This window comes from Brachyhypopomus gauderio, unplaced genomic scaffold (genome assembly GCF_052324685.1).
Source record: "Brachyhypopomus gauderio isolate BG-103 unplaced genomic scaffold, BGAUD_0.2 sc77, whole genome shotgun sequence".
NCBI lineage: Eukaryota > Metazoa > Chordata > Actinopteri > Gymnotiformes > Hypopomidae > Brachyhypopomus > Brachyhypopomus gauderio.
In genome coordinates, this window is record NW_027506898.1 from 127,479 (window position 1) to 150,582 (window position 23,104).

General features: G+C 44.3%; 41 non-coding genes across 41 annotated transcripts; 25 read left to right on the forward strand and 16 right to left on the reverse strand.

The window, feature by feature from the left end:
• Positions 1–306: 306 nt before the first annotated feature.
• Positions 307–379, reverse strand: trnaa-agc (transfer RNA alanine (anticodon AGC)). The gene has a single exon. It is a non-coding gene; the product is annotated as a tRNA-Ala (tRNA).
• Positions 380–712: 333 nt separating this feature from the next.
• trnai-aau (transfer RNA isoleucine (anticodon AAU)) lies at positions 713–786 on the forward strand. The gene has a single exon. It is a non-coding gene; the product is annotated as a tRNA-Ile (tRNA).
• A 695-nt stretch (positions 787–1,481) lies between these two features.
• Positions 1,482–1,555, forward strand: trnai-aau (transfer RNA isoleucine (anticodon AAU)). Its single transcript has one exon. It is a non-coding gene; the product is annotated as a tRNA-Ile (tRNA).
• A 289-nt stretch (positions 1,556–1,844) lies between these two features.
• Positions 1,845–1,917, reverse strand: trnaa-agc (transfer RNA alanine (anticodon AGC)). The gene has a single exon. It is a non-coding gene; the product is annotated as a tRNA-Ala (tRNA).
• Positions 1,918–2,250: 333 nt separating this feature from the next.
• Positions 2,251–2,324, forward strand: trnai-aau (transfer RNA isoleucine (anticodon AAU)). The gene has a single exon. It is a non-coding gene; the product is annotated as a tRNA-Ile (tRNA).
• A 289-nt stretch (positions 2,325–2,613) lies between these two features.
• On the reverse strand, positions 2,614–2,686 carry trnaa-agc (transfer RNA alanine (anticodon AGC)). Its single transcript has one exon. It is a non-coding gene; the product is annotated as a tRNA-Ala (tRNA).
• Positions 2,687–3,019: 333 nt separating this feature from the next.
• trnai-aau (transfer RNA isoleucine (anticodon AAU)) lies at positions 3,020–3,093 on the forward strand. The gene has a single exon. It is a non-coding gene; the product is annotated as a tRNA-Ile (tRNA).
• A 289-nt stretch (positions 3,094–3,382) lies between these two features.
• trnaa-agc (transfer RNA alanine (anticodon AGC)) lies at positions 3,383–3,455 on the reverse strand. The gene has a single exon. It is a non-coding gene; the product is annotated as a tRNA-Ala (tRNA).
• Positions 3,456–3,788: 333 nt separating this feature from the next.
• trnai-aau (transfer RNA isoleucine (anticodon AAU)) lies at positions 3,789–3,862 on the forward strand. The gene has a single exon. It is a non-coding gene; the product is annotated as a tRNA-Ile (tRNA).
• Positions 3,863–4,151: 289 nt separating this feature from the next.
• trnaa-agc (transfer RNA alanine (anticodon AGC)) lies at positions 4,152–4,224 on the reverse strand. The gene has a single exon. It is a non-coding gene; the product is annotated as a tRNA-Ala (tRNA).
• Positions 4,225–4,557: 333 nt separating this feature from the next.
• Positions 4,558–4,631, forward strand: trnai-aau (transfer RNA isoleucine (anticodon AAU)). Its single transcript has one exon. It is a non-coding gene; the product is annotated as a tRNA-Ile (tRNA).
• Positions 4,632–5,326: 695 nt separating this feature from the next.
• trnai-aau (transfer RNA isoleucine (anticodon AAU)) lies at positions 5,327–5,400 on the forward strand. The gene has a single exon. It is a non-coding gene; the product is annotated as a tRNA-Ile (tRNA).
• Positions 5,401–5,689: 289 nt separating this feature from the next.
• Positions 5,690–5,762, reverse strand: trnaa-agc (transfer RNA alanine (anticodon AGC)). Its single transcript has one exon. It is a non-coding gene; the product is annotated as a tRNA-Ala (tRNA).
• Positions 5,763–6,095: 333 nt separating this feature from the next.
• trnai-aau (transfer RNA isoleucine (anticodon AAU)) lies at positions 6,096–6,169 on the forward strand. Its single transcript has one exon. It is a non-coding gene; the product is annotated as a tRNA-Ile (tRNA).
• A 289-nt stretch (positions 6,170–6,458) lies between these two features.
• trnaa-agc (transfer RNA alanine (anticodon AGC)) lies at positions 6,459–6,531 on the reverse strand. The gene has a single exon. It is a non-coding gene; the product is annotated as a tRNA-Ala (tRNA).
• Positions 6,532–7,227: 696 nt separating this feature from the next.
• On the reverse strand, positions 7,228–7,300 carry trnaa-agc (transfer RNA alanine (anticodon AGC)). Its single transcript has one exon. It is a non-coding gene; the product is annotated as a tRNA-Ala (tRNA).
• A 1,870-nt stretch (positions 7,301–9,170) lies between these two features.
• trnai-aau (transfer RNA isoleucine (anticodon AAU)) lies at positions 9,171–9,244 on the forward strand. Its single transcript has one exon. It is a non-coding gene; the product is annotated as a tRNA-Ile (tRNA).
• Positions 9,245–9,939: 695 nt separating this feature from the next.
• On the forward strand, positions 9,940–10,013 carry trnai-aau (transfer RNA isoleucine (anticodon AAU)). Its single transcript has one exon. It is a non-coding gene; the product is annotated as a tRNA-Ile (tRNA).
• Positions 10,014–10,708: 695 nt separating this feature from the next.
• On the forward strand, positions 10,709–10,782 carry trnai-aau (transfer RNA isoleucine (anticodon AAU)). Its single transcript has one exon. It is a non-coding gene; the product is annotated as a tRNA-Ile (tRNA).
• A 289-nt stretch (positions 10,783–11,071) lies between these two features.
• trnaa-agc (transfer RNA alanine (anticodon AGC)) lies at positions 11,072–11,144 on the reverse strand. Its single transcript has one exon. It is a non-coding gene; the product is annotated as a tRNA-Ala (tRNA).
• Positions 11,145–11,477: 333 nt separating this feature from the next.
• trnai-aau (transfer RNA isoleucine (anticodon AAU)) lies at positions 11,478–11,551 on the forward strand. Its single transcript has one exon. It is a non-coding gene; the product is annotated as a tRNA-Ile (tRNA).
• A 1,464-nt stretch (positions 11,552–13,015) lies between these two features.
• Positions 13,016–13,089, forward strand: trnai-aau (transfer RNA isoleucine (anticodon AAU)). Its single transcript has one exon. It is a non-coding gene; the product is annotated as a tRNA-Ile (tRNA).
• Positions 13,090–13,784: 695 nt separating this feature from the next.
• trnai-aau (transfer RNA isoleucine (anticodon AAU)) lies at positions 13,785–13,858 on the forward strand. The gene has a single exon. It is a non-coding gene; the product is annotated as a tRNA-Ile (tRNA).
• Positions 13,859–14,147: 289 nt separating this feature from the next.
• Positions 14,148–14,220, reverse strand: trnaa-agc (transfer RNA alanine (anticodon AGC)). The gene has a single exon. It is a non-coding gene; the product is annotated as a tRNA-Ala (tRNA).
• Positions 14,221–14,553: 333 nt separating this feature from the next.
• On the forward strand, positions 14,554–14,627 carry trnai-aau (transfer RNA isoleucine (anticodon AAU)). Its single transcript has one exon. It is a non-coding gene; the product is annotated as a tRNA-Ile (tRNA).
• Positions 14,628–14,916: 289 nt separating this feature from the next.
• Positions 14,917–14,989, reverse strand: trnaa-agc (transfer RNA alanine (anticodon AGC)). Its single transcript has one exon. It is a non-coding gene; the product is annotated as a tRNA-Ala (tRNA).
• Positions 14,990–16,091: 1,102 nt separating this feature from the next.
• Positions 16,092–16,165, forward strand: trnai-aau (transfer RNA isoleucine (anticodon AAU)). Its single transcript has one exon. It is a non-coding gene; the product is annotated as a tRNA-Ile (tRNA).
• Positions 16,166–16,454: 289 nt separating this feature from the next.
• trnaa-agc (transfer RNA alanine (anticodon AGC)) lies at positions 16,455–16,527 on the reverse strand. The gene has a single exon. It is a non-coding gene; the product is annotated as a tRNA-Ala (tRNA).
• Positions 16,528–16,860: 333 nt separating this feature from the next.
• Positions 16,861–16,934, forward strand: trnai-aau (transfer RNA isoleucine (anticodon AAU)). The gene has a single exon. It is a non-coding gene; the product is annotated as a tRNA-Ile (tRNA).
• A 289-nt stretch (positions 16,935–17,223) lies between these two features.
• Positions 17,224–17,296, reverse strand: trnaa-agc (transfer RNA alanine (anticodon AGC)). Its single transcript has one exon. It is a non-coding gene; the product is annotated as a tRNA-Ala (tRNA).
• A 333-nt stretch (positions 17,297–17,629) lies between these two features.
• Positions 17,630–17,703, forward strand: trnai-aau (transfer RNA isoleucine (anticodon AAU)). Its single transcript has one exon. It is a non-coding gene; the product is annotated as a tRNA-Ile (tRNA).
• Positions 17,704–17,992: 289 nt separating this feature from the next.
• trnaa-agc (transfer RNA alanine (anticodon AGC)) lies at positions 17,993–18,065 on the reverse strand. The gene has a single exon. It is a non-coding gene; the product is annotated as a tRNA-Ala (tRNA).
• A 333-nt stretch (positions 18,066–18,398) lies between these two features.
• trnai-aau (transfer RNA isoleucine (anticodon AAU)) lies at positions 18,399–18,472 on the forward strand. Its single transcript has one exon. It is a non-coding gene; the product is annotated as a tRNA-Ile (tRNA).
• Positions 18,473–19,167: 695 nt separating this feature from the next.
• trnai-aau (transfer RNA isoleucine (anticodon AAU)) lies at positions 19,168–19,241 on the forward strand. Its single transcript has one exon. It is a non-coding gene; the product is annotated as a tRNA-Ile (tRNA).
• A 289-nt stretch (positions 19,242–19,530) lies between these two features.
• Positions 19,531–19,603, reverse strand: trnaa-agc (transfer RNA alanine (anticodon AGC)). The gene has a single exon. It is a non-coding gene; the product is annotated as a tRNA-Ala (tRNA).
• Positions 19,604–19,936: 333 nt separating this feature from the next.
• trnai-aau (transfer RNA isoleucine (anticodon AAU)) lies at positions 19,937–20,010 on the forward strand. The gene has a single exon. It is a non-coding gene; the product is annotated as a tRNA-Ile (tRNA).
• Positions 20,011–20,705: 695 nt separating this feature from the next.
• Positions 20,706–20,779, forward strand: trnai-aau (transfer RNA isoleucine (anticodon AAU)). Its single transcript has one exon. It is a non-coding gene; the product is annotated as a tRNA-Ile (tRNA).
• Positions 20,780–21,474: 695 nt separating this feature from the next.
• On the forward strand, positions 21,475–21,548 carry trnai-aau (transfer RNA isoleucine (anticodon AAU)). The gene has a single exon. It is a non-coding gene; the product is annotated as a tRNA-Ile (tRNA).
• Positions 21,549–21,837: 289 nt separating this feature from the next.
• trnaa-agc (transfer RNA alanine (anticodon AGC)) lies at positions 21,838–21,910 on the reverse strand. The gene has a single exon. It is a non-coding gene; the product is annotated as a tRNA-Ala (tRNA).
• Positions 21,911–22,243: 333 nt separating this feature from the next.
• Positions 22,244–22,317, forward strand: trnai-aau (transfer RNA isoleucine (anticodon AAU)). Its single transcript has one exon. It is a non-coding gene; the product is annotated as a tRNA-Ile (tRNA).
• Positions 22,318–23,012: 695 nt separating this feature from the next.
• Positions 23,013–23,086, forward strand: trnai-aau (transfer RNA isoleucine (anticodon AAU)). Its single transcript has one exon. It is a non-coding gene; the product is annotated as a tRNA-Ile (tRNA).
• The last annotated feature ends 18 nt before the right edge of the window (positions 23,087–23,104 follow it).

A 23,104-nucleotide genomic window follows, 5' to 3' on the forward strand; every position in this document is an offset into this window, starting at 1 on the left:
GATCCCCATACGGGCCATTGATGATAGTCTTTTGGATCAGATATGAGGCGGATTAGTGTTATTTTGGGTCTCTCAAATGCCAACTTGTATGGTGGAGATCAGAAAGTCTTGTCGGACGGTGTGGACTCTTGACATGTGCGAGCCCTTATTGTTGAGTACTCATATAGTACGAATCACATGTTTAAGGTGACACATTCTAACAGAGATTTGGCATGTAGTGTGTGAAAAGAATTATGGAAGCGTCAGGGTCAAAAAACATGCACCAATTTTCTTTTTCACTATCGAGCATGACTGAAATGCCTATAATGGAGAATGTGGGCATCGATCCCACTACCTCTCGCATGCTAAGCGAGCGCTCTACCACTTGAGCTAATTCCCCTACTAGGCTCAGTGCTCTTGTTGTTCAGATCCTGGACAAAAGCTCAAGTCCAAACTGAGAGTGCAAAGCTCTACAGACACTGCAATTGATGATTTTTACATTTCTTTACTGTGAACAGCTGCATGGACTTGCATTTTAGCAGTGGCTCAAAGGTTGAGTAGATTTAATTTGATCATTGACCGCCAATCAACCAAGAAGAGAAGGAAACTGGAGGTGTCAACTAATGTCTGTGCTTGGTCGATTACCGCAGACATCCCTCCTCATACCATTTGTATACTTTCATGGAACAGGCCTACCTCAGCCACACAACTTGCAGAAAGCCTCCCTCATGTAGGCTGGTTAGCTCAGCTGGTTAGAGCGTGGTGCTAATAACGCCAAGGTCATGGGTTCGATCCCCATACGGGCCATTGATGATAGTCTTTTGGATCAGATATGAGGCGGATTAGTGTTATTTTGGGTCTCTCAAATGCCAACTTGTATGGTTGAGATCAGAAAGTCTTGTCGGACGGTGTGGACTCTTGACATGTGTGAGCCCTTATTGTTGAGTACTCATATAGTACGAATCACATGTTTAAGGTGACACATTCTAACAGAGATTTGGCATGTAGTGTGTGAAAAGAATTATGAAAGCGTCAGGGTCAAAAAACATGCACCAATTTTCTTTTTCACTATCGAGCATGACTGAAATGCCTATAATGGAGAATGTGGGCATCGATCCCACTACCTCTCGCATGCTAAGCAAGCGCTCTACCACTTGAGCTAATTCCCCTACGAGGCTCAGTGTTCTTGTTGTTCAGATCCTCGACAAAAGCTCAAGTCCAAACTGAGAGTGCAAAGCTCTACAGACACTGCAATTGATGATTTTTACATTTCTTTACTGTGAACAGCTGCATGGACTTGCATTTTAGCAGTGGCTCAAAGGTTGAGTAGATTTAATTTGATCGTTGACCGCCAATCAACCAAGAAGAGAAGGAAACTGGAGGTGTCAACTAATGTCTGTGCTTGGTCGATTACCGCAAACATCCCTCCTCATACCATTTGTATACTTTCATGGAACAGGCCTACCTCAGCCACACAACTTGCAGAAAGCCTCCATCATGTAGGCCGGTTAGCTCAGCTGGTTAGAGCGTGGTGCTAATAACGCCAAGGTCATGGGTTTGATCCCCATACGGGCCATTGATGATAGTCTTTTGGATCAGATATGAGGCGGATTAGTGTTATTTTGGGTCTCTCAAATGCCAACTTGTATGGTGGAGATCAGAAAGTCTTGTCGGACGGTGTGGACTCTTGACATGTGCGAGCCCTTATTGTTGAGTACTCATATAGTACGAATCACATGTTTAAGGTGACACATTCTAACAGAGATTTGGCATGTAGTGTGTGAAAAGAATTATGGAAGCGTCAGGGTCAAAAAACATACACCAATTTTCTTTTTCACTATCGAGCATGACTGAAATGCCTATAATGGAGAATGTGGGCATCGATCCCACTACCTCTCGCATGCTAAGCGAGCGCTCTACCACATGAGCTAATTCCCCTAGTAGGCTCAGTGCTCTTGTTGTTCAGATCCTGGACAAAAGCTCAAGTCCAAACTGAGAGTGCAAAGCTCTACAGACACTGCAATTGATGATTTTTACATTTCTTTACTGTGAACAGCTGCATGGACTTGCATTTTAGCAGTGGCTCAAAGGTTGAGTAGATTTAATTTGATCATTGACCGCCAATCAACCAAGAAGAGAAGGAAACTGGAGGTGTCAACTAATGTCTGTGCTTGGTCGATTACCGCAGACATCCCTCCTCATACCATTTGTATACTTTCATGGAACAGGCCTACCTCAGCCACACAACTTGCAGAAAGCCTCCCTCATGTAGGCTGGTTAGCTCAGCTGGTTAGAGCGTGGTGCTAATAACGCCAAGGTCATGGGTTCGATCCCCATACGGGCCATTGATGATAGTCTTTTGGATCAGATATGAGGCGGATTAGTGTTATTTTGGGTCTCTCAAATGCCAACTTGTATGGTTGAGATCAGAAAGTCTTGTCGGACGGTGTGGACTCTTGACATGTGTGAGCCCTTATTGTTGAGTACTCATATAGTACGAATCACATGTTTAAGGTGACACATTCTAACAGAGATTTGGCATGTAGTGTGTGAAAAGAATTATGGAAGCGTCAGGGTCAAAAAACATGCACCAATTTTCTTTTTCACTATCGAGCATGACTGAAATGCCTATAATGGAGAATGTGGGCATCGATCCCACTACCTCTCGCATGCTAAGCGAGCGCTCTACCACTTGAGCTAATTCCCCTACGAGGCTCAGTGTTCTTGTTGTTCAGATCCTCGACAAAAGCTCAAGTCCAAACTGAGAGTGCAAAGCTCTACAGACACTGCAATTGATGATTTTTACATTTCTTTACTGTGAACAGCTGCATGGACTTGCATTTTAGCAGTGGCTCAAAGGTTGAGTAGATTTAATTTGATCGTTGACCGCCAATCAACCAAGAAGAGAAGGAAACTGGAGGTGTCAACTAATGTCTGTGCTTGGTCGATTACCGCAAACATCCCTCCTCATACCATTTGTATACTTTCATGGAACAGGCCTACCTCAGCCACACAACTTGCAGAAAGCCTCCATCATGTAGGCCGGTTAGCTCAGCTGGTTAGAGCGTGGTGCTAATAACGCCAAGGTCATGGGTTTGATCCCCATACGGGCCATTGATGATAGTCTTTTGGATCAGATATGAGGCGGATTAGTGTTATTTTGGGTCTCTCAAATGCCAACTTGTATGGTGGAGATCAGAAAGTCTTGTCGGACGGTGTGGACTCTTGACATGTGCGAGCCCTTATTGTTGAGTACTCATATAGTACGAATCACATGTTTAAGGTGACACATTCTAACAGAGATTTGGCATGTAGTGTGTGAAAAGAATTATGGAAGCGTCAGGGTCAAAAAACATGCACCAATTTTCTTTTTCACTATCGAGCATGACTGAAATGCCTATAATGGAGAATGTGGGCATCGATCCCACTACCTCTCGCATGCTAAGCGAGCGCTCTACCACATGAGCTAATTCCCCTAGTAGGCTCAGTGCTCTTGTTGTTCAGATCCTGGACAAAAGCTCAAGTCCAAACTGAGAGTGCAAAGCTCTACAGACACTGCAATTGATGATTTTTACATTTCTTTACTGTGAACAGCTGCATGGACTTGCATTTTAGCAGTGGCTCAAAGGTTGAGTAGATTTAATTTGATCGTTGACCACCAATCAACCAAGAAGAGAAGGGAACTGGAGGTGTCAACTAATGTCTGTGCTTGGTCGATTACCGCAGACATCCCTCCTCATACCATTTGTATACTTTCATGGAAAAGGCCTACCTCAGCCACACAACTTGCAGAAAGCATCCATCATGTAGGCCGGTTAGCTCAGCTGGTTAGAGCGTTGTGCTAATAACGCCAAGGTCATGGGTTCGATCCCCATACGGGCCATTGATGATAGTCTTTTGGATCAGATATGAGGCGTATTAGTGTTATTTTGGGTCTCTCAAATGCCAACTTGTATGGTGGAGATCAGAAAGTCTTGTCGGACGGTGTGGACTCTTGACATGTGCAAGCCCTTATTGTTGAGTACTCATATAGTACGAATCACATGTTTAAGGTGACACATTCTAACAGAGATTTGGCATGTAGTGTGTGAAAAGAATTATGGAAGCGTCAGGGTCAAAAAACATGCACCAATTTTCTTTTTCACTATCGAGCATGACTGAAATGCCTATAATGGAGAATGTGGGCATCGATCCCACTACCTCTCGCATGCTAAGCGAGCGCTCTACCACTTGAGCTAATTCCCCTACTAGGCTCAGTGCTCTTGTTGTTCAGATCCTGGACAAAAGCTCAAGTCCAAACTGAGAGTGCAAAGCTCTACAGACACTGCAATTGATGATTTTTACATTTCTTTACTGTGAACAGCTGCATGGACTTGCATTTTAGCAGTGGCTCAAAGGTTGAGTAGATTTAATTTGATCATTGACCGCCAATCAACCAAGAAGAGAAGGAAACTGGAGGTGTCAACTAATGTCTGTGCTTGGTCGATTACCGCAGACATCCCTCCTCATACCATTTGTATACTTTCATGGAACAGGCCTACCTCAGCCACACAACTTGCAGAAAGCCTCCCTCATGTAGGCTGGTTAGCTCAGCTGGTTAGAGCGTGGTGCTAATAACGCCAAGGTCATGGGTTCGATCCCCATACGGGCCGTTGATGATAGTCTTTTGGATCAGATATGAGGCGGATTAGTGTTATTTTGGGTCTCTCAAATGCCAACTTGTATGGTTGAGATCAGAAAGTCTTGTCGGACGGTGTGGACTCTTGACATGTGTGAGCCCTTATTGTTGAGTACTCATATAGTACGAATCACATGTTTAAGGTGACACATTCTAACAGAGATTTGGCATGTAGTGTGTGAAAAGAATTATGGAAGCGTCAGGGTCAAAAAACATGCACCAATTTTCTTTTTCACTATCGAGCATGACTGAAATGCCTATAATGGAGAATGTGGGCATCGATCCCACTACCTCTCGCATGCTAAGCAAGCGCTCTACCACTTGAGCTAATTCCCCTACGAGGCTCAGTGTTCTTGTTGTTCAGATCCTCGACAAAAGCTCAAGTCCAAACTGAGAGTGCAAAGCTCTACAGACACTGCAATTGATGATTTTTACATTTCTTTACTGTGAACAGCTGCATGGACTTGCATTTTAGCAGTGGCTCAAAGGTTGAGTAGATTTAATTTGATCGTTGACCGCCAATCAACCAAGAAGAGAAGGAAACTGGAGGTGTCAACTAATGTCTGTGCTTGGTCGATTACCTCAAACATCCCTCCTCATACCATTTGTATACTTTCATGGAACAGGCCTACCTCAGCCACACAACTTGCAGAAAGCCTCCATCATGTAGGCCGGTTAGCTCAGCTGGTTAGAGCGTGGTGCTAATAACGCCAAGGTCATGGGTTTGATCCCCATACGGGCCATTGATGATAGTCTTTTGGATCAGATATGAGGCGGATTAGTGTTATTTTGGGTCTCTCAAATGCCAACTTGTATGGTGGAGATCAGAAAGTCTTGTCGGACGGTGTGGACTCTTGACATGTGCGAGCCCTTATTGTTGAGTACTCATATAGTACGAATCACATGTTTAAGGTGACACATTCTAACAGAGATTTGGCATGTAGTGTGTGAAAAGAATTATGGAAGCGTCAGGGTCAAAAAACATGCACCAATTTTCTTTTTCACTATCGAGCATGACTGAAATGCCTATAATGGAGAATGTGGGCATCGATCCCACTACCTCTCGCATGCTAAGCGAGCGCTCTACCACATGAGCTAATTCCCCTAGTAGGCTCAGTGCTCTTGTTGTTCAGATCCTGGACAAAAGCTCAAGTCCAAACTGAGAGTGCAAAGCTCTACAGACACTGCAATTGATGATTTTTACATTTCTTTACTGTGAACAGCTGCATGGACTTGCATTTTAGCAGTGGCTCAAAGGTTGAGTAGATTTAATTTGATCGTTGACCACCAATCAACCAAGAAGAGAAGGGAACTGGAGGTGTCAACTAATGTCTGTGCTTGGTCGATTACCGCAGACATCCCTCCTCATACCATTTGTATACTTTCATGGAAAAGGCCTACCTCAGCCACACAACTTGCAGAAAGCATCCATCATGTAGGCCGGTTAGCTCAGCTGGTTAGAGCGTTGTGCTAATAACGCCAAGGTCATGGGTTCGATCCCCATACGGGCCATTGATGATAGTCTTTTGGATCAGATATGAGGCGTATTAGTGTTATTTTGGGTCTCTCAAATGCCAACTTGTATGGTGGAGATCAGAAAGTCTTGTCGGACGGTGTGGACTCTTGACATGTGCAAGCCCTTATTGTTGAGTACTCATATAGTACGAATCACATGTTTAAGGTGACACATTCTAACAGAGATTTGGCATGTAGTGTGTGAAAAGAATTATGGAAGCGTCAGGGTCAAAAAACATGCACCAATTTTCTTTTTCACTATCGAGCATGACTGAAATGCCTATAATGGAGAATGTGGGCATCGATCCCACTACCTCTCGCATGCTAAGCGAGCGCTCTACCACTTGAGCTAATTCCCCTACTAGGCTCAGTGCTCTTGTTGTTCAGATCCTGGACAAAAGCTCAAGTCCAAACTGAGAGTGCAAAGCTCTACAGACACTGCAATTGATGATTTTTACATTTCTTTACTGTGAACAGCTGCATGGACTTGCATTTTAGCAGTGGCTCAAAGGTTGAGTAGATTTAATTTGATCGTTGACCGCCAATCAACCAAGAAGAGAAGGAAACTGGAGGTGTCAACTAATGTCTGTGCTTGGTCGATTACCGCAGACATCCCTCCTCATACCATTTGTATACTTTCATGGAACAGGCCTACCTCAGCCACACAACTTGCAGAAAGACTCCATCATGTAGGCCGGTTAGCTCAGCTGGTTACACCGTGGTGCTAATAACGCCAAGGTCATGGGTTCGATCCCCATACGGGCCATTGATGATTGTCTTTTGGATCAGATATGAGGCGGATTAGTGTTATTTTGGGTCTCTCAAATGCCAACTTGTATGGTGGAGATCAGAAAGTCTTGTCGGACGGTGTGGACTCTTGACATGTGCGAGCCCTTATTGTTGAGTACTCATATAGTACGAATCACATGTTTAAGGTGACACATTCTAACAGAGATTTGGCATGTAGTGTGTGAAAAGAATTATGGAAGCGTCAGGGTCAAAAAACATGCACCAATTTTCTTTTTCACTATCGAGCATGACTGAAATGCCTATAATGGAGAATGTGGGCATCGATCCCACTACCTCTCGCATGCTAAGCGAGCGCTCTACCACTTGAGCTAATTCCCCTACTAGGCTCAGTGCTCTTGTTGTTCAGATCCTGGACAAAAGCTCAAGTCCAAACTGAGAGTGCAAAGCTCTACAGACACTGCAATTGATGATTTTTACATTTCTTTACTGTGAACAGCTGCATGGACTTGCATTTTAGCAGTGGCTCAAAGGTTGAGTAGATTTAATTTGATCGTTGACCGCCAATCAACCAAGAAGAGAAGGAAACTGGAGGTGTCAACTAATGTCTGTGCTTGGTCGATTACCGCAGACATCCCTCCTCATACCATTTGTATACTTTCATGGAACAGGCCTACCTCAGCCACACAACTTGCAGAAAGCCTCCATCATGTAGGCCGGTTAGCTCAGCTGGTTAGAGCGTGGTGCTAATAAAGCCAAGGTCATGGGTTCGATCCCCATACGGGCCATTGATGATAGTCTTTTGGATCAGATATGAGGCGGATTAGTGTTATTTTGGGTCTCTCAAATGCCAACTTGTATGGTGGAGATCAGAAAGTCTTGTCGGACGGTGTGGACTCTTGACATGTGCGAGCCCTTATTGTTGAGTACTCATATAGTACGAATCACATGTTTAAGGTGACACATTCTAACAGAGATTTGGCATGTAGTGTGTGAAAAGAATTATGGAGCGTCAGGGTCAAAAAACATGCACCAATTTTCTTTTTCACTATCGAGCATGACTGAAATGCCTATAATGGAGAATGTGGGCATCGATCCCACTACCTCTCGCATGCTAAGCGAGCGCTCTACCACTTGAGCTAATTCGCCTAGTAGGCTCAGTGCTCTTGTTGTTCAGATCCTGGACAAAAGCTCAAGTCCAAACTGAGAGTGCAAAGCTCTACAGACACTGCAATTGATGATTTTTACATTTCTTTACTGTGAACAGCTGCATGGACTTGCATTTTAGCAGTGGCTCAAAGGTTGAGTAGATTTAATTTGATCGTTGACCGCCAATCAACCAAGAAGAGAAGGAAACTGGAGGTGTCAACTAATGTCTGTGCTTGGTCGATTACCGCAGACATCCCTCCTCATACCATTTGTATACTTTCATGGAACAGGCCTACCTCAGCCACACAACTTGCAGAAAGCCTCCATCATGTAGGCCGGTTAGCTCAGCTGGTTAGAGCGTGTTGCTAATAACGCCAAGGTCATGGGTTCGATCCCCATACGGGCCATTGATGATAGTGTTTTGGATGAGATATGAGGCGGATTAGTGTTATTTTGGGTCTCTCAAATGCCAACTTGTATGGTGGAGATCAGAAAGTCTTGTCGGACGGTGTGGACTCTTGACATGTGCGAGCCCTTATTGTTGAGTACTCATATAGTACGAATCACATGTTTAAGGTGACACATTCTAACAGAGATTTGGCATGTAGTGTGTGAAAAGAATTATGGAAGCGTCAGGGTCAAAAAACATGCACCAATTTTCTTTTTCACTATCGAGCATGACTGAAATGCCTATAATGGAGAATGTGGGCATCGATCCGACTACCTCTCGCATGCTAAGCGAGCGCTCTACCACTTGAGCTAATTCGCCTAGTAGGCTCAGTGCTCTTGTTGTTCAGATCCTGGACAAAAGCTCAAGTCCAAACTGAGAGTGCAAAGCTCTACAGACACTGCAATTGATGATTTTTACATTTCTTTACTGTGAACAGCTGCATGGACTTGCATTTTAGCAGTGGCTCAAAGGTTGAGTAGATTTAATTTGATCGTTGACCGCCAATCAACCAAGAAGAGAAGGAAACTGGAGGTGTCAACTAATGTCTGTGCTTGGTCGATTACCGCAGACATCCCTCCTCATACCATTTGTATACTTTCATGGAACAGGCCTACCTCAGCCACACAACTTGCAGAAAGCCTCCATCATGTAGGCCGGTTAGCTCAGCTGGTTAGAGCGTGGTGCTAATAACGCCAAGGTCATGGGTTCGATCCCCGTACGGGCCATTGATGATAGTCTTTTGGATCAGATATGAGGCGGATTAGTGTTATTTTGGGTCTCTCAAATGCCAACTTGTATGGTGGAGATCAGAAAGTCTTGTCGGACGGTGTGGACTCTTGACATGTGCGAGCCCTTATTGTTGAGTACTCATATAGTACGAATCACATGTTTAAGGTGACACATTCTAACAGAGATTTGGCATGTAGTGTGTGAAAAGAATTATGGAAGCGTCAGGGTCAAAAAACATGCACCAATTTTCTTTTTCACTATCGAGCATGACTGAAATGCCTATAATGGAGAATGTGGGCATCGATCCGACTACCTCTCGCATGCTAAGCGAGCGCTCTACCACTTGAGCTAATTCGCCTAGTAGGCTCAGTGCTCTTGTTGTTCAGATCCTGGACAAAAGCTCAAGTCCAAACTGAGAGTGCAAAGCTCTACAGACACTGCAATTGATGATTTTTACATTTCTTTACTGTGAACAGCTGCATGGACTTGCATTTTAGCAGTGGCTCAAAGGTTGAGTAGATTTAATTTGATCGTTGACCGCCAATCAACCAAGAAGAGAAGGAAACTGGAGGTGTCAACTAATGTCTGTGCTTGGTCGATTACCGCAGACATCCCTCCTCATACCATTTGTATACTTTCATGGAACAGGCCTACCTCAGCCACACAACTTGCAGAAAGCCTCCATCATGTAGGCTGGTTAGCTCAGCTGGTTAGAGCGTGGTGCTAATAACGCCAAGGTCATGGGTTCGATCCCCATACGGGCCATTGATGATAGTCTTTTGGATCAGATATGAGGCGGATTAGTGTTATTTTGGGTCTCTCAAATGCCAACTTGTATGGTGGAGATCAGAAAGTCTTGTCGGACGGTGTGGACTCTTGACATGTGCAAGCCCTTATTGTTGAGTACTCATATAGTACGAATCACATGTTTAAGGTGACACATTCTAACAGAGATTTGGCATGTAGTGTGTGAAAAGAATTATGGAAGCGTCAGGGTCAAAAAACATGCACCAATTTTCTTTTTCACTATCGAGCATGACTGAAATGCCTATAATGGAGAATGTGGGCATCGATCCCACTACCTCTCGCATGCTAAGCAAGCGCTCTACCACTTGAGCTAATTCCCCTACTAGGCTCAGTGCTCTTGTTGTTCAGATCCTGGACAAAAGCTCAAGTCCAAACTGAGAGTGCAAAGCTCTACAGACACTGCAATTGATGATTTTTACATTTCTTTACTGTGAACAGCTGCATGGACTTGCATTTTAGCAGTGGCTCAAAGGTTGAGTAGATTTAATTTGATCGTTGACCGCCAATCAACCAAGAAGAGAAGGAAACTGGAGGTGTCAACTAATGTCTGTGCTTGGTCGATTACCGCAGACATCCCTCCTTATACCATTTGTATACTTTCATGGAACAGGCCTACCTCAGCCACACAACTTGCAGAAAGCCTCCCTCATGTAGGCCGGTTAGCTCAGCTGGTTAGAGCGTGGTGCTAATAACGCCAAGGTCATGGGTTCGATCCCCATACGGGCCATTGATGATAGTCTTTTGGATCAGATATGAGGCGGATTAGTGTTATTTTGGGTCTCTCAAATGCCAACTTGTATGGTGGAGATCAGAAAGTCTTGTCGGACGGTGTGGACTCTTGACATGTGCAAGCCCTTATTGTTGAGTACTCATATAGTACGAATCACATGTTTAAGGTGACACATTCTAACAGAGATTTGGCATGTAGTGTGTGAAAAGAATTATGGAGGCGTCAGGGTCAAAAAACATGCACCAATTTTCTTTTTCACTATCGAGCATGACTGAAATGCCTATAATGGAGAATGTGGGCATCGATCCCACTACCTCTCGCGTGCTAAGCGAGCGCTCTACCACTTGAGCTAATTCCCCTACTAGGCTCAGTGCTCTTGTTGTTCAGATCCTGGACAAAAGCTCAAGTCCAAACTGAGAGTGCAAAGCTCTACAGACACTGCAATTGATGATTTTTACATTTCTTTACTGTGAACAGCTGCATGGACTTGCATTTTAGCAGTGGCTCAAAGGTTGAGTAGATTTAATTTGATCGTTGACCGCCAATCAACCAAGAAGAGAAGGAAACTGGAGGTGTCAACTAATGTCTGTGCTTGGTCGATTACCGCAGACATCCCTCCTCATACCATTTGTATACTTTCATGGAACAGGCCTACCTCAGCCACACAACTTGCAGAAAGACTCCATCATGTAGGCCGGTTAGCTCAGCTGGTTACAGCGTGGTGCTAATAACGCCAAGGTCATGGGTTCGATCCCCATACGGGCCATTGATGATAGTCTTTTGGATCAGATATGAGGCGGATTAGTGTTATTTTGGGTCTCTCAAATGCCAACTTGTATGGTGGAGATCAGAAAGTCTTGTCGGACGGTGTGGACTCTTGACATGTGCGAGCCCTTATTGTTGAGTACTCATATAGTACGAATCACATGTTTAAGGTGACACATTCTAACAGAGATTTGGCATGTAGTGTGTGAAAAGAATTATGGAAGCGTCAGGGTCAAAAAACATGCACCAATTTTCTTTTTCACTATCGAGCATGACTGAAATGCCTATAATGGAGAATGTGGGCATCGATCCCACTACCTCTCGCATGCTAAGCGAGCGGTCTACCACTTGAGCTAATTCCCCTAGTAGGCTCAGTACTCTTGTTGTTCAGATCCTGGACAAAAGCTCAAGTCCAAACCGAGAGTGCAAAGCTCTACAGACACTGCAATTGATGATTTTTACATTTCTTTACTGTGAACAGCTGCATGGACTTGCATTTTAGCAGTGGCTCAAAGGTTGAGTAGATTTAATTTGATCGTTGACCGCCAATCAACCAAGAAGAGAAGGAAACTGGAGGTGTCAACTAATGTCTGTGCTTGGTCGATTACCGCAGACATCCCTCCTCATACCATTTGTATACTTTCATGGAACAGGCCTACCTCAGCCACACAACTTGCAGAAAGCATCCATCATGTAGGCTGGTTAGCTCAGCTGGTTAGAGCGTGGTGCTAATAACGCCAAGGTCATGGGTTCGATCACCATACGGGCCATTGATGATAGTCTTTTGGATCAGATATGAGGCGGATTAGTGTTATTTTGGGTCTCTCAAATGCCAACTTGTATGGTGGAGATCAGAAAGTCTTGTCGGACGGTGTGGACTCTTGACATGTGCAAGCCCTTATTGTTGAGTACTCATATAGTACGAATCACATGTTTAAGGTGACACATTCTAACAGAGATTTGGCATGTAGTGTGTGAAAAGAATTATGGAAGCGTCAGGGTCAAAAACCATGCAACAATTTTCTTTTTCACTATCGAGCATGACTGAAATGCCTATAATTGAGAATGTGGGCATCGATCCCACTACCTCTCGCATGCTAAGCGAGCGGTCTACCACTTGAGCTAATTCCCCTAGTAGGCTCAGTACTCTTGTTGTTCAGATCCTGGACAAAAGCTCAAGTCCAAACCGAGAGTGCAAAGCTCTACAGACACTGCAATTGATGATTTTTACATTTCTTTACTGTGAACAGCTGCATGGACTTGCATTTTAGCAGTGGCTCAAAGGTTGAGTAGATTTAATTTGATCGTTGACCGCCAATCAACCAAGAAGAGAAGGAAACTGGAGGTGTCAACTAATGTCTGTGCTTGGTCGATTACCGCAGACATCCCTCCTCATACCATTTGTATACTTTCATGGAACAGGCCTACCTCAGCCACACAACTTGCAGAAAGCCTCCATCATGTAGGCCGGTTAGCTCAGCTGGTTAGAGCGTGGTGCTAATAACGCCAAGGTCATGGGTTCGATCCCCATACGGGCCATTGACGATAGTCTTTTGGATCAGATATGAGGCGGATTAGTGTTATTTTGGGTCTCTCAAATGCCAACTTGTATGGTGGAGATCAGAAAGTCTTGTCGGACGGTGTGGACTCTTGACATGTGCGAGCCCTTATTGTTGAGTACTCATATAGTACGAATCACATGTTTAAGGTGACACATTCTAACAGAGATTTGGCATGTAGTGTGTGAAAAGAATTATGGAAGCGTCAGGGTCAAAAAACATGCACCAATTTTCTTTTTCACTATCGAGCATGACTGAAATGCCTATAATGGAGAATGTGGGCATCGATCCGACTACCTCTCGCATGCTAAGCGAGCACTCTACCACTTGAGCTAATTCGCCTAGTAGGCTCAGTGCTCTTGTTGTTCAGATCCTGGACAAAAGCTCAAGTCCAAACTGAGAGTGCAAAGCTCTACAGACACTGCAATTGATGATTTTTACATTTCTTTACTGTGAACAGCTGCATGGACTTGCATTTTAGCAGTGGCTCAAAGGTTGAGTAGATTTAATTTGATCGTTGACCGCCAATCAACCAAGAAGAGAAGGAAACTGGAGGTGTCAACTAATGTCTGTGCTTGGTCGATTACCGCAGACATCCCTCCTCATACCATTTGTATACTTTCATGGAACAGGCCTACCTCAGCCACACAACTTGCAGAAAGCCTCCATCATGTAGGCTGGTTAGCTCAGCTGGTTAGAGCGTGGTGCTAATAACGCCAAGGTCATGGGTTCGATCCCCGTACGGGCCATTGATGATAGTCTTTTGGATCAGATATGAGGCGGATTAGTGTTATTTTGGGTCTCTCAAATGCCAACTTGTATGGTGGAGATCAGAAAGTCTTGTCGGACGGTGTGGACTCTTGACATGTGCAAGCCCTTATTGTTGAGTACTCATATAGTACGAATCACATGTTTAAGGTGACACATTCTAACAGAGATTTGGCATGTAGTGTGTGAAAAGAATTATGGAAGCGTCAGGGTCAAAAAACATGCACCAATTTTCTTTTTCACTATCGAGCATGACTGAAATGCCTATAATGGAGAATGTGGGCATCGATCCCACTACCTCTCGCATGCTAAGCGAGCGCTCTACCACTTGAGCTAATTCCCCTACTAGGCTCAGTGCTCTTGTTGTTCAGATCCTGGACAAAAGCTCAAGTCCAAACTGAGAGTGCAAAGCTCTACAGACACTGCAATTGATGATTTTTACATTTCTTTACTGTGAACAGCTGCATGGACTTGCATTTTAGCAGTGGCTCAAAGGTTGAGTAGATTTAATTTGATCGTTGACCGCCAATCAACCAAGAAGAGAAGGAAACTGGAGGTGTCAACTAATGTCTGTGCTTGGTCGATTACCGCAGACATCCCTCCTTATACCATTTGTATACTTTCATGGAACAGGCCTACCTCAGCCACACAACTTGCAGAAAGCCTCCCTCATGTAGGCCGGTTAGCTCAGCTGGTTAGAGCGTGGTGCTAATAACGCCAAGGTCATGGGTTCGATCCCCATACGGGCCATTGATGATAGTCTTTTGGATCAGATATGAGGCGGATTAGTGTTATTTTGGGTCTCTCAAATGCCAACTTGTATGGTGGAGATCAGAAAGTCTTGTCGGACGGTGTGGACTCTTGACATGTGCAAGCCCTTATTGTTGAGTACTCATATAGTACGAATCACATGTTTAAGGTGACACATTCTAACAGAGATTTGGCATGTAGTGTGTGAAAAGAATTATGGGAGCGTCAGGGTCAAAAAACATGCACCAATTTTCTTTTTCACTATCGAGCATGACTGAAATGCCTATAATGGAGAATGTGGGCATCGATCCCACTACCTCTCGCGTGCTAAGCGAGCGCTCTACCACTTGAGCTAATTCCCCTACTAGGCTCAGTGCTCTTGTTGTTCAGATCCTGGACAAAAGCTCAAGTCCAAACTGAGAGTGCAAAGCTCTACAGACACTGCAATTGATGATTTTTACATTTCTTTACTGTGAACAGCTGCATGGACTTGCATTTTAGCAGTGGCTCAAAGGTTGAGTAGATTTAATTTGATCGTTGACCGCCAATCAACCAAGAAGAGAAGGAAACTGGAGGTGTCAACTAATGTCTGTGCTTGGTCGATTACCGCAGACATCCCTCCTCATACCATTTGTATACTTTCATGGAACAGGCCTACCTCAGCCACACAACTTGCAGAAAGACTCCATCATGTAGGCTGGTTAGCTCAGCTGGTTACAGCGTGGTGCTAATAACGCCAAGGTCATGGGTTCGATCCCCATACGGGCCATTGATGATAGTCTTTTGGATCAGATATGAGGCGGATTAGTGTTATTTTGGGTCTCTCAAATGCCAACTTGTATGGTGGAGATCAGAAAGTCTTGTCGGACGGTGTGGACTCTTGACATGTGCGAGCCCTTATTGTTGAGTACTCATATAGTACGAATCACATGTTTAAGGTGACACATTCTAACAGAGATTTGGCATGTAGTGTGTGAAAAGAATTATGGAAGCGTCAGGGTCAAAAAACATGCACCAATTTTCTTTTTCACTATCGAGCATGACTGAAATGCCTATAATGGAGAATGTGGGCATCGATCCCACTACCTCTCGCATGCTAAGCGAGCAGTCTATCACTTGAGCTAATTCCCCTAGTAGGCTCAGTACTCTTGTTGTTCAGATCCTGGACAAAAGCTCAAGTCCAAACCGAGAGTGCAAAGCTCTACAGACACTGCAATTGATGATTTTTACATTTCTTTACTGTGAACAGCTGCATGGACTTGCATTTTAGCAGTGGCTCAAAGGTTGAGTAGATTTAATTTGATCGTTGACCGCCAATCAACCAAGAAGAGAAGTAAACTGGAGGTGTCAACTAATGTCTGTGCTTGGTCGATTACCGCAGACATCCCTCCTCATACCATTTGTATACTTTCATGGAACAGGCCTACCTCAGCCACACAACTTGCAGAAAGCCTCCATCATGTAGGCCGGTTAGCTCAGCTGGTTAGAGCATGGTGCTAATAACGCCAAGGTCATGGGTTCGATCCCCATACTGGCCATTGATGATAGTCTTTTGGATCAGATATGAGGCGGATTAGTGTTATTTTGGGTCTCTCAAATGCCAACTTGTATGGTGGAGATCAGAAAGTCTTGTCGGACGGTGTGGACTCTTGACATGTGCGAGCCCTTATTGTTGAGTACTCATATAGTACGAATCACATGTTTAAGGTGACACATTCTAACAGAGATTTGGCATGTAGTGTGTGAAAAGAATTATGGAAGCGTCAGGGTCAAAAAACATGCACCAATTTTCTTTTTCACTATCGAGCATGACTGAAATGCCTATAATGGAGAATGTGGGCATCGATCCCACTACCTCTCGCATGCTAAGCGAGCGCTCTACCACTTGAGCTAATTCCCCTACTAGGCTCAGTGCTCTTGTTGTTCAGATCCTGGACAAAAGCTCAAGTCCAAACTGAGAGTGCAAAGCTCTACAGACACTGCAATTGATGATTTTTACATTTCTTTACTGTGAACAGCTGCATGGACTTGCATTTTAGCAGTGGCTCAAAGGTTGAGTAGATTTAATTTGATCGTTGACCGCCAATCAACCAAGAAGAGAAGGAAACTGGAGGTGTCAACTAATGTCTGTGCTTGGTCGATTACCGCAGACATCCCTCCTCATACCATTTGTATACTTTCATGGAAAAGGCCTACCTCAGCCACACAACTTGCAGAAAGCATCCATCATGTAGGCTGGTTAGCTCAGCTGGTTAGAGCGTGGTGCTAATAACGCCAAGGTCATGGGTTCGATCCCCATACGGGCCATTGATGATAGTCTTTTGGATCAGATATGAGGCGGATTAGTGTTATTTTGGGTCTCTCAAATGCCAACTTGTATGGTGGTGATCAGAAAGTCTTGTCGGACGGTGTGGACTCTTGACATGTGCGAGCCCTTATTGTTGAGTACTCATATAGTACGAATCACATGTTTAAGGTGACACATTCTAACAGAGATTTGGCATGTAGTGTGTGAAAAGAATTATGGAAGCGTCAGGGTCAAAAAACATGCACCAATTTTCTTTTTCACTATCGAGCATGACTGAAATGCCTATAATGGAGAATGTGGGCATCGATCCCACTACCTCTCGCATGCTAAGCGAGCGCTCTACCACTTGAGCTAATTCCCCTACTAGGCTCAGTGCTCTTGTTGTTCAGATCCTGGACAAAAGCTCAAGTCCAAACTGAGAGTGCAAAGCTCTACAGACACTGCAATTGATGATTTTTACATTTCTTTACTGTGAACAGCTGCATGGACTTGCATTTTAGCAGTGGCTCAAAGGTTGAGTAGATTTAATTTGATCGTTGACCGCCAATCAACCAAGAAGAGAAGGAAACTGGAGGTGTCAACTAATGTCTGTGCTTGGTCGATTACCGCAGACATCCCTCCTCATACCATTTGTATACTTTCATGGAACAGGCCTACCTCAGCCACACAACTTGCAGAAAGCCTCCCTCATGTAGGCCGGTTAGCTCAGCTGGTTAGAGCGTGGTGCTAATAACGCCAAGGTCATGGGTTCGATCCCCATACGGGCCATTGATGATAGTCTTTTGGATCAGATATGAGGCGGATTAGTGTTATTTTGGGTCTCTCAAATGCCAACTTGTATGGTGGAGATCAGAAAGTCTTGTCGGACGGTGTGGACTCTTGACATGTGCAAGCCCTTATTGTTGAGTACTCATATAGTACGAATCACATGTTTAAGGTGACACATTCTAACAGAGATTTGGCATGTAGTGTGTGAAAAGAATTATGGAAGCGTCAGGGTCAAAAAACATGCACCAATTTTCTTTTTCACTATCGAGCATGACTGAAATGCCTATAATGGAGAATGTGGGCATCGATCCCACTACCTCTCGCATGCTAAGCGAGCGCTCTACCACTTGAGCTAATTCCCCTACGAGGTTCAGTGTTCTTGTTGTTCAGATCCTGGACAAAAGCTCAAGTCCAAACTGAGAGTGCAAAGCTCTACAGACACTGCAATTGATGATTTTTACATTTCTTTACTGTGAACAGCTGCATGGACTTGCATTTTAGCAGTGGCTCAAAGGTTGAGTAGATTTAATTTGATCGTTGACCGCCAATCAACCAAGAAGAGAAGGAAACTGGAGGTGTCAACTAATGTCTGTGCTTGGTCGATTACCGCAAACATCCCTCCTCATACCATTTGTATACTTTCATGGAAAAGGCCTACCTCAGCCACACAACTTGCAGAAAGCATCCATCATGTAGGCTGGTTAGCTCAGCTGGTTAGAGCGTGGTGCTAATAACGCCAAGGTCATGGGTTCGATCCCCATACGGGCCATTGATGATAGTCTTTTGGATCAGATATGAGGCGGATTAGTGTTATTTTGGGTCTCTCAAATGCCAACTTGTATGGTGGTGATCAGAAAGTCTTGTCGGACGGTGTGGACTCTTGACATGTGCGAGCCCTTATTGTTGAGTACTCATATAGTACGAATCACATGTTTAAGGTGACACATTCTAACAGAGATTTGGCATGTAGTGTGTGAAAAGAATTATGGAAGCGTCAGGGTCAAAAAACATGCACCAATTTTCTTTTTCACTATCGAGCATGACTGAAATGTCTATAATGGAGAATGTGGGCATCGATACCACTACCTCTCGCATGCTAAGCGAGCGCTCTACCACTTGAGCTAATTCCCCTACTAGGCTCAGTGCTCTTGTTGTTCAGATCCTGGACAAAAGCTCAAGTCCAAACTGAGAGTGCAAAGCTCTACAGACACTGCAATTGATGATTTTTACATTTCTTTACTGTGAACAGCTGCATGGACTTGCATTTTAGCAGTGGCTCAAAGGTTGAGTAGATTTAATTTGATCGTTGACCGCCAATCAACCAAGAAGAGAAGGAAACTGGAGGTGTCAACTAATGTCTGTGCTTGGTCGATTACCGCAGACATCCCTCCTCATACCATTTGTATACTTTCATGGAACAGGCCTACCTCAGCCACACAACTTGCAGAAAGACTCCATCATGTAGGCCGGTTAGCTCAGCTGGTTAGAGCGTGGTGCTAATAACGCCAAGGTCATGGGTTCGATCCCCATACGGGCCATTGATGATAGTCTTTTGGATCAGATATGAGGCGGATTAGTGTTATTTTGGGTCTCTCAAATGCCAACTTGTATGGTGGAGATCAGAAAGTCTTGTCGGACGGTGTGGACTCTTGACATGTGCAAGCCCTTATTGTTGAGTACTCATATAGTACGAATCACATGTTTAAGTTGACACATTCTAACAGAGATTTGGCATGTAGTGTGTGAAAAGAATTATGGAAGCGTCAGGGTCAAAAAACATGCACCAATTTTCTTTTTCACTATCGAGCATGACTGAAATGCCTATAATGGAGAATGTGGGCATCGATCCCACTACCTCTCGCATGCTAAGCGAGCGCTCTACCACTTGAGCTAATTCCCCTACGAGGCTCAGTGTTCTTGTTGTTCAGATCCTCGACAAAAGCTCAAGTCCAAACTGAGAGTGCAAAGCTCTACAGACACTGCAATTGATGATTTTTACATTTCTTTACTGTGAACAGCTGCATGGACTTGCATTTTAGCAGTGGCTCAAAGGTTGAGTAGATTTAATTTGATCGTTGACCGCCAATCAACCAAGAAGAGAAGGAAACTGGAGGTGTCAACTAATGTCTGTGCTTGGTCGATTACCGCAAACATCCCTCCTCATACCATTTGTATACTTTCATGGAAAAGGCCTACCTCAGCCACACAACTTGCAGAAAGCATCCATCATGTAGGCTGGTTAGCTCAGCTGGTTAGAGCGTGGTGCTAATAACGCCAAGGTCATGGGTTCGATCCCCATACGGGCCATTGATGATAGTCTTTTGGATCAGATATGAGGCGGATTAGTGTTATTTTGGGTCTCTCAAATGCCAACTTGTATGGTGGAGATCAGAAAGTCTTGTCGGACGGTGTGGACTCTTGACATGTGCGAGCCCTTATTGTTGAGTACTCATATAGTACGAATCACATGTTTAAGGTGACACATTCTAACAGAGATTTGGCATGTAGTGTGTGAAAAGAATTATGGAAGCGTCAGGGTCAAAAAACATGCACCAATTTTCTTTTTCACTATCGAGCATGACTGAAATGCCTATAATGGAGAATGTGGGCATCGATCCCACTACCTCTCGCATGCTAAGCTAGCGCTCTACCACTTGAGCTAATTCCCCTACTAGGCTCAGTGCTCTTGTTGTTCAGATCCTGGACAAAAGCTCAAGTCCAAACTGAGAGTGCAAAGCTCTACAGACACTGCAATTGATGATTTTTACATTTCTTTACTGTGAACAGCTGCATGGACTTGCATTTTAGCAGTGGCTCAAAGGTTGAGTAGATTTAATTTGATCGTTGACCGCCAATCAACCAAGAAGAGAAGGAAACTGGAGATGTCAACTAATGTCTGTGCTTGGTCGATTACCGCAGACATCCCTCCTCATACCATTTGTATACTTTCATGGAACAGGCCTACCTCAGCCACACAACTTGCAGAAAGCCTCCCTCATGTAGGCCGGTTAGCTCAGCTGGTTAGAGCGTGGTGCTAATAACGCCAAGGTCATGGGTTCGATCCCCATACGGGCCATTGATGATAGTCTTTTGGATCAGATATGAGGCGGATTAGTGTTATTTTGGGTCTCTCAAATGCCAACTTGTATGGTGGAGATCAGAAAGTCTTGTCGGACGGTGTGGACTCTTGACATGTGCAAGCCCTTATTGTTGAGTACTCATATAGTACGAATCACATGTTTAAGGTGACACATTCTAACAGAGATTTGGCATGTAGTGTGTGAAAAGAATTATGGAGGCGTCAGGGTCAAAAAACATGCACCAATTTTCTTTTTCACTATCGAGCATGACTGAAATGCCTATAATGGAGAATGTGGGCATCGATCCCACTACCTCTTGCATGCTAAGCGAGCGCTCTACCACTTGAGCTAATTCCCCTACGAGGCTCAGTGTTCTTGTTGTTCAGATCCTCGACAAAAGCTCAAGTCCAAACTGAGAGTGCAAAGCTCTACAGACACTGCAATTGATGATTTTTACATTTCTTTACTGTGAACAGCTGCATGGACTTGCATTTTAGCAGTGGCTCAAAGGTTGAGTAGATTTAATTTGATCGTTGACCGCCAATCAACCAAGAAGAGAAGGAAACTGGAGGTGTCAACTAATGTCTGTGCTTGGTCGATTACCGCAGACATCCCTCCTCATACCGTTTGTATACTTTCATGGAACAGGCCTACCTCAGCCACACAACTTGCAGAAAGCCTCCATCATGTAGGCCGGTTAGCTCAGCTGGTTAGAGCGTGGTGCTAATAACGCCAAGGTCATGGGTTCGATCCCCATACGGGCCATTGATGATAGTCTTTTGGATCAGATATGAGGCGGATTAGTGTTATTTTGGGTCTCTCAAATGCCAACTTGTATGGTGGAGATCAGAAAGTCTTGTCGGACGGTGTGGACTCTTGACATGTGCGAGCCCTTATTGTTGAGTACTCATATAGTACGAATCACATGTTTAAGGTGACACATTCTAACAGAGATTTGGCATGTAGTGTGTGAAAAGAATTATGGAAGCGTCAGGGTCAAAAAACATGCACCAATTTTCTTTTTCACTATCGAGCATGACTGAAATGCCTATAATGGAGAATGTGGGCATCGATCCCACTACCTCTCGCATGCTAAGCGAGCGCTCTACCACTTGAGCTAATTCCCCTACGAGGCTCAGTGTTCTTGTTGTTCAGATCCTCGACAAAAGCTCAAGTCCAAACTGAGAGTGCAAAGCTCTACAGACACTGCAATTGATGATTTTTACATTTCTTTACTGTGAACAGCTGCATGGACTTGCATTTTAGCAGTGGCTCAAAGGTTGAGTAGATTTAATTTGATCGTTGACCGCCAATCAACCAAGAAGAGAAGGAAACTGGAGGTGTCAACTAATGTCTGTGCTTGGTCGATTACCGCAGACATCCCTCCTCATACCATTTGTATACTTTCATGGAACAGGCCTACCTCAGCCACACAACTTGCAGAAAGCCTCCCTCATGTAGGCCGGTTAGCTCAGCTGGTTATAGCGTGGTGCTAATAACGCCAAGGTCATGGGTTCGATCCCCATACGGGCCATTGATGATAGTCTTTTGGATCAGATATGAGGCGGATTAGTGTTATTTTGGGTCTCTCAAATTCCAACTTGTATGGTGGAGATCAGAAAGTCTTGTCGGACGGTGTGGACTCTTGACATGTGCGAGCCCTTATTGTTGAGTACTCATATAGTACGAATCACATGTTTAAGGTGACACATTCTAACAGAGATTTGGCATGTAGTGTGTGAAAAGAATTATGGAAGCGTCAGGGTCAAAAAACATGCACCAATTTTCTTTTTCACTATCGAGCATGACTGAAATGCCTATAATGGAGAATGTGGGCATCGATCCCACTACCTCTTGCATGCTAAGCGAGCGCTCTACCACTTGAGCTAATTCCCCTACTAGGCTCAGTGCTCTTGTTGTTCAGATCCTGGACAAAAGCTCAAGTCCAAACTGAGAGTGCAAAGCTCTACAGACACTGCAATTGATGATTTTTACATTTCTTTACTGTGAACAGCTGCATGGACTTGCATTTTAGCAGTGGCTCAAAGGTTGAGTAGATTTAATTTGATCGTTGACCGCCAATCAACCAAGAAGAGAAGGAAACTGGAGGTGTCAACTAATGTCTGTGCTTGGTCGATTACCGCAGACATCCCTCCTCATACCATTTGTATACTTTCATGGAACAGGCCTACCTCAGCCACACAACTTGCAGAAAGCCTCCCTCATGTAGGCCGGTTAGCTCAGCTGGTTAGAGCGTGGTGCTAATAACGCCAAGGTCATGGGTTCGATCCCCATACGGGCCATTGATGATAGTCTTTTGG